Here is a 7,986-nt window from a genome sequence, read left to right as displayed (position 1 = left end):
CAGGGTCTTTGTGCATGCTAGGCAAGCACTCTACCACGAGGCCACACTCCCAGCCTCTCTCCTGTTGTTGTTGTCTTAAAGAACAGTATATTGCAAGATTACTTTTGCTTATTGGATCTTTAAAAAAATTGTTGCCAATGGTTTCCTTATCAAAAATTACTCATATTAACCATTTCTGGGTTTAGGATTATAGAATGGTTTTTTAGCATTGTGGTAAGGAGTTGTATGACATATAGCACAAAATTTCACTTGCTGGCCACCACTTACTACTTTATCTTATCTTCAAACTCCATTTTTTCCATGTATTTTTTATTGTAATTAATAGAAGGGTTACATTATATTCACCAGATAGAAGGTGCATTACTTACAAACATTGATACCCTTTCTCATGTTTTGGTCCGCATTTACCTCCACCTACCCTACCCCTCATCTTGCTTTCCCCCTTCCCTATCCATTTTTTTTCAACAGGAATTTTCATCTGGTAGATTTATTGTCATATTTCTTTCAAAACAGACAAGATGCTTACCATATTTTAAAGATTATAAGTTGGGACTGAATTATACAGTTCCTGTACATCAAGGTTGAAAAACTGTCCTAAATGAAAATATACTTAGAAATCATGTGAATAAAAGGAAAACATTATTGCGGTTAAAGAAAGATTAAAAGTCCTCATAATGTGCCATCTACATGTGGGCTCACTCTCCTCAAGCTGCTTGCAGGTAGGGGTTTCTTGCTTCTGCCCTTTCACTCATCATACTGCGTTTCTACCCAACAGTACTCATTAAGGCAAACAAATCCTTTTCTGAAGAGGTTTTAAGGAAATTGTGGACAAATAGCAAACTTTTGGCATTAAAACAGGTTAACACAGACAGACATACATAGCCTTTAGTAAAATACATTATGCATATTTTTTCTTAGGCTACTAACAAGAAAAGATGAACATGCTTATTAACAATGTCAAAAAGTTTAAAACTCGGATGAGGCAATAATCAGGAAAGAAACTCCTTTCACAATAGCCTCAAAGAAAATAAAGTACCTAGGAATTAGCTTAACTAAGAATGTAAAGGACCTTTTTGACGAAAACTTTAAAACCCTAAAAAAGGAAATTAAAGCTGAACTAAGGAAATGGAAAAACCTCCCATGCTCCTGGATTGGAAGAATCAACATTGTGAAAATGACAATCCTGCCAAGAGCTATCTACAAATTCAATGCAATACCCATCAACATCCCAATGTCATTCTTTAAAGAAATAGAAGAGGCAATCCAAAATTTCATATGGAATAATAAAAGACCCCGTATAGCAAAAACACTTCTTAGCAGAAAGAACAGTGCTGGAGGAATTTCAATTCCAAACTTTAGACTCTATTACAGAGCTATAATTCTCAGAACAGCTTGGTACTGGCACAGGAACAGGCCTGAAGACCAATGGAATAGAACTGAGGACCCAGATATTAAACCACAGACATATGGCCACCTAATCTTTGACAAGGGAGCCAAAAAAATAAAATGGAAGAAAGACAGCCTCTTCAACAAGTTGTGCTGGCAGAACTCGTTAAGCACCTGCAGAAAACTAAAGCTGGATCCTTCTTTGTCACCTTGCACTAGAATTAACTCCAAATGGATCAAAGACCTGGAGGTAAAAGCTGACACACTGAAAACTCTACAGGAAGGAATAGGAGATACACTAGGCCTCCTTGGCACAGGTCGAAATTTTCTTAATAAGGACCAAGAATCACAACAAATCAGAGAAAGGCTGGATAAGTGGGACTGCATTAAACTGCAGAGCTTTTGTATGGCAAAGGACATAGCTAGTAAACTAATCAGGAAGCCTACAGAGTGGGAGAAGATCTTCACCAACCAAACAACAGATAAAGGCCTCATATCTAAAATATATCAACAACTCAAAAAATTGAATCACTCCAAAACTCACCTCCAAAGTAACAACCATCCCATTAAAAAATGGGCCAAAGACTTAAAGAAAGTCTTCTCTAAAGAAGAAACAAAAATGGCCTATAGACACATGAAGAAATGCTCAACATCTCTGGTCATAAAAGAAATGCAAATCAAAACAACTCTAAGATTCCACCTCACTCCAGCTAGAATGACCAGGATCAGGAAAACGAATGACAACAGATGCTGGAGGGGATGTGGCCAGGAGGGATCACTACTACACTGTTGGTGGGAGTGCAAACTCGTTCAACCACTATGGAAAGCAGTGTGGCAGTGCCTCAAAAGGCTAAACATAGAACTCCCCTATGACCCAGCAATTCCACTACTTGGCATTTACCCAACCACCCAGAAACAAGGACATACTAAACCCACTAGCACAACAATGTTCATTGCAGCACTATTCACCATAGCAAAGATATGGAACCAACCTAGATGTCCCTCAGTTGATGAGTGGATCAACAAGTTGTGATATTTGTACACAATAGAATTCTATGCTGCTGTCAGAAAGAATGACATCGCCCCATTTGTTAGGAAATGGAAAGACTTAGAAAAAATCATATTAAGTGAAGTAAGCCAGACTCACAGGAACTTAGGCTCAATGGTTTCCCTCATTTGTCATAATCAGTAGAAACCTTGGGCTCTACTAGCAGAGATTTGCAATAGAGCAAAATCTTGATACATAAGGACATATAATGGGAAGCTAATTGACAGGACCTCCAGGATATTGAAACAAAAGCCATATAATGAATGATTGTTGTCCTTAATGTAGTATGTTGTCTCTCATCTCCTTTGCTGTCCCTTGGTTATCTCATATTGGTATAGTATCTCACTTTGTTATCTGATATATTGAATTTATTTGTATTTGGATATTTGAAATTTGATAGGGAAGGGGAGAAAACCAAGAAGGGTGGGGGGTGTGGGGGGGGGGGAGGGAAACGGGTACCAAGACATGTGAAAGGGTATCAATGTATGTGAATTAATGCACCTTCTATCTGGCAAATATCATGTAACCCTTTTACTAATTACAATAAAAAAAAGAGTATAAAAAAAAAAGTTTAAAACTCGGTGTCCAAGCAATTCCTAGCAATGCTTCTGTAGCTTCAAGCTTTAAACAGTATAGATTTTATGCAAATTCATTTAAGAACTCAAGCTTGGCAAATTACACTCAAGCAGGTTATTAAACTATACATACAGAAAGTAAATGATAAATACAGAATTAAAGGTCCTTCTGGTTTCCTTATAGCTGTGAAAGTTGACAAACTTTTTGGGGACAGTTCTGTAATATTAAACATTAGGTAACCACTGGGGCTGGAAAATCTAACTACACAAACTGATTTAAATACTCAAGGTGACTCTGTAGTGTTTAATTCAACTCAGTTCTTAAGGGCACAAGACAACATTTAACAAAAGTAATCACATTGATTGACCTAGAAATCCAATGCAAATAGATAGGAAAACAACCTCCCAAATCTGTCTTTTAAGTGAACATTAACCATTTATTCAAAGTTATACAAGAATTTGAAGGATTAAGTCTTCTGCGGCATAAAGCCATTTCAAACAGTTTCATGTCTCAGCTGAGCATGAGGAGAGAGGGTGTAGGAGGAGCTCCACTGGGCAGCTAGATGGGGAAAACTCAGCAGCAGCCTCCTCTGGCCTGTTGTCTTCTCTGGCTGCCAGTGTGGGTTGCATTAATAGCAGCATGCTGAGGGCCGATTTTAATGCCATTTGCCTCATTGTTGATGTCAAAAACCCCTTCCTAGATTTGTTTCATAGATTTCTTTTGCTTATATTAATAAAAGGTTCTTCTACATTGGAAGCAGTCTTGGCAGAAGTTTCCATGAAGATGGGTCCCTGTTCTGCAAAAGCTAGATTCTAAATCACTTTTATTTCCAATAAGCATAACGACCATGTTGGAATTGGAATGCTGGCAGGCATCTTCTAACCAGGTTGTCAAGTGGCTGAATGTATCTCTCCTTGTAATATCATAGACTAGTAAAGCCCCCGCTGCCCCTCTGTAATATGACCTTGTGATAGACCGAAAGGACTCTTCTTGCCCTGCTGTATCCTACATCTGAAGTTTTATGTATTTTCCATCAATTGTTATCATTCGAGCACCAGACTCTACACCAATAGTGAGTTCATGCACGGTCTGAAACCTCTGGTCTATAAACTGTAACAACAAGCATGATTTGCCTACACCTGTATCTCTGATGATGCTGTACTTGAAGAGACAGGCGTACGCCATGGCCGTGGCCACTCCATGCCAGCCCTATCCATTTTTTTTTAATGTTTTCTTTTTCTTCCTAGATTTCCCTTGTCATTTCAGACTGGATATCTTTTGCTATTACAAATTTTACTTTTAAAACATTTTAGTATCATATCCAGTCTCCTGAGATTCTACTTTTTCTGAGTTTTATTTGAATTTATATTTTAAATTAAGGGGACGAATGAATACAATCCCTCAGTACTACAAATTACACAGTGATATTCCCCACATATAGAGAAATTCCAGAGGACAGAAAATTACAGGGAAATGAAGGAGATTTTACCACTTGTCATGGTATCTCATTTGTCAGCTAAATATGAGAGTCCCATGTCTATACCATCCTTTACTGAAGTAGTTTTTGTATAACAATATGACATATAGCAATACCATTCATTTACATAGTTAATGGGAGTTTGGAGTAGTGATAGAGTACTTGGCTAACATGCACAAAGCCTTGGGTTTGTGCATGCAAATGATACTATGACTAAAGTGATAGAGCACTAGCCTTGAGAAATCTCAGGGACAGTGTTCAGGACTAGAGTTCAAGCCCCAGGGCTGGCAAAAATAAATAAATAAATAAATAAAAAGAGGGGGGGTGGAGGGGAGGGTAATGGGGACCAAGACATGTGAAAGGGTATCAATGTATGTGAATTAATGCACCTTCTATCTGGCAAATATCATGTAACCCTTTCATTAATTACAATAAAAATATCAAACAAATTTTAAAAATAAATAAATAAAAAGAAAGAAAAGAAAAGAAAATCAAAAAAGCAACAAAAGAACTCTTCAGTATGACAATTTATTTTCTTATTCTTAAGTCCTACTCATCAAATTTGGGAACTTCCATGGATTTCTTCTATAATTTTTCAGCATATTGCTAAATATTTCTGCCTATATTATAATTTCTAAGTTTGTCAGTCTTGGTGTGTTTGGAGTAGGGATCTTCATAGTTAAGAATCTATTAATTTTTATGTCCTTTTCCTGCCATCATACTCCTGCTGTTTTCAGTATAGTTTACCATATTTTTTAATTTACTCATAATTGTTGACATTATCATAGTTAAATTCTATCTCCAGCAGAACCTAGTAATATACTGCACTTTGTACTTTTTCCTTTGCTAAATTTCCTTTATTATTGTAGGTTTTTTTGTTTTGTTTTGTTTTTGGTGGGTTGGTTATGGCATTTGAATTCAGGGCCTACGTGCTGTCCCTGAGGTTTTTCACTCAAAGCAAGCACTCTACGACTTTGAGCCACAATCCTAAATTCCAGCTTTTAGTGGGTAATTGCAGATAAGAATCTCATGGACTTTCTTACTATGTATGGCTTTGAACCGAGATTCTTAGTTCTCATTCTGAGCAGTTAGAATTACAGGGATGAGTCACCAGTGCCTGGCTTTACTATAGTGTGTGTGTGTGTATAGATATTTATTTTATTATTATTATTATTATTATTATTATTATTATTATTATTTTGCCAGTCCTAGGGCTTGAACTCAGGGTCTAAGTAAGCACTGTCCTTGGGCTTCCTCAAGGCTAGCATTCTCCCATTTGAGGCACAGCGCCCCTTCTGGTTTTTTCAATGTATGTAGTATCAAGGAATCAAACCCAGGGCTTCATGCATACGAGACAAGCACTCTACCACTAGGTCAAACTCCCAGCCTCATAGTATTTTTATTAGTATGTTTTTAATACTCTTTCAAATATTTTTCCAAAGTTTCTAATTACTTTGATTATATACTTTTTCAAATACTAAACCATGCTTGCAAGACTTATCTGTTTGGTTTTTCTCCTCACTTGAAAGGTTTCCTCTAATCTCCAGGTCATTCAACAATTGTCATACTGAAATTGCATGTGTGTGTGTGTGTGTGTGTGTGTGTGTGTGTGTGTGTGTGTGTGTGTGTGTACTGGGACTTAAACTCAGGGATGGACCATCCATTTCTAGTTTTTATTTCTGATTAGTTTCAGATAAGAACCCCTCGGATTTGTCTTACCAGCCTGGCTTTAAACCTCCATCCCCAGATCGCTACTTTTTTTTTTTTTAACTGTAATTAATAGAGGGATTACAGTTATATTCGCCAGATAGAAACTGTATTACTTCTCACACACTGATACCCTTTCTCGTGTTTTTGTCCCCATTTTGCTCCCCCTCCCCTCCCCTCATCTTGTTTCCCCCCTTCCCTTTCCTATTTCAGATAAACAAATAAATGTATATACAATATACCAGATAACAAGGTCAGATACTGTAACAATATGAGATTAACCAAGGGGCAACAAAAGAGATGAGAAATAACATAGTTCATTAAGAACAACAATCACACATGATAAAGATCTTATCTCTATATCCTGGAAGTCCTTTCATTTAGCGTCATGCTGTTAGCCTTATGTATCTGGGTTTTGTTCTATTGTAATCCTCTGCTAGGAGAGTCCTAGGTGTGTACTAATTATTACAAATGAGGGAAACCATTGAGCCTATGTTCCTTTGGGTCTGGCTTACTTCACTTAATGTGATTTTTTCTAAGTCTTTCCATTTCTTCATAAATGAGGCGATGTCATTCTTTCTGACAGCTACATAGAATTCCATTGTGTACAAATACCACATCTTGTTGATCCACTCATCAACTGAGGGACATCTAGATTGGTTCCATATCTTTGCTATGGTAAATAGCGTTGCAATGAACATCATTGTGCTAGTGGATTTAGTATGTCCTTGTTTCTGGACGATTGTGTAAATGCCAAGTAGTGGAATTGCTGGGTCATAGGGGAGCTCTATGTTTAGTCTTTTGAGGAACTGCCACACTGCTTTCCATAGTGGTTGAAAGAGTTTACACTCCCACCAATAGTCACTTCTTGAGTAGATTCGATTTCAGTAGATATGATGTGAGCCACCAGCACAACATCGAGAGAACTTTCCTTGATTTCCCTTGTGTTTGTTCCTATTTATAGAATGTGTGATTCCTTCCTTCCTTCCTTCATTTTATTTATTTATTTTTTGGTTTGTTTCTTATTCAGCTGAAATTTATCTTCTTTAAAAGAGATCTTGTAAATGAGACATTAACATAATAATACTTTTGAAGGAGGTTTAATTGTCTGGTCATATGAAAAATAAAATTCAGAAAGGTTAGCACCTTGTGCAGGGGTCCTGTATACTTACTATGTGGCAGAGAAAAAATTTAAATACAGACTTGTATGATTTTGAATATCTAGGTGTCCCCACTAAAGCATTTCATAGTATATCAAATCCCTGACACATCACCAGTTACACCATATTTCATGTTTTATATTTTATTTCTAGAGTGAAAAGTCTCACATGATATCCTTATACATACCATTGAGCATCTCATTTAAGGGCAGGTAACATTCTTAGTAAATTTGTCTTATTATCTAAGTACAATAACTGTCCCCTAATCAGTAGACACTGAACATGTTAGGTTAAATTGTAAGAAAAATTGAAGGTTATTGATAGAAATACAGTTGATAGCTGGGTGTGATGTCTCACGCTTGTAATCCTAGCTACTCAAGAGGCTGAGATCTGAGGACTGAGGTTCAAAGCCAGTCCTGGCACTAAAGAATGTGAGACTCATCTCCAATTAATCACTAGAAAACCAAAAGTGATGTTGTAGCTCAAAGTGATAGAGTGCTAGCCTTGAGTAAAAAGGCTCAGGGACAGTACCCAGGATCCCCAAGTTCAAGCCCCATGACCAACAAAGCAAAGCAACAACAGAAAAGTATTACATACAAAAACTACTTGTATTAACTTCATGTAGCCTATCA

The 7,986-nt window shown here is 37.0% G+C and overlaps 1 pseudogene; it reads right to left on the bottom strand.

Annotated features, from left to right (window-relative positions):
* Positions 1 to 3,583: 3,583 nt before the first annotated feature.
* LOC150069371 (ras-related protein Rab-2A pseudogene) lies at positions 3,584 to 4,195 on the bottom strand (annotated as a pseudogene).
* Between the last annotated feature and the right edge of the window lie 3,791 nt (positions 4,196 to 7,986).

The sequence above is a fragment of the Megascapheus bottae genome, chromosome 1 (genome assembly GCF_031878675.1).
Source record: "Megascapheus bottae isolate mThoBot1 chromosome 1, mThoBot2.hap1, whole genome shotgun sequence".
In the NCBI taxonomy this organism is placed as follows: domain Eukaryota; kingdom Metazoa; phylum Chordata; class Mammalia; order Rodentia; family Geomyidae; genus Megascapheus; species Megascapheus bottae.
The sequence above is the reverse complement of the archived record's forward strand: the minus strand, read 5'-3'. Positions and strand labels throughout refer to the sequence as shown.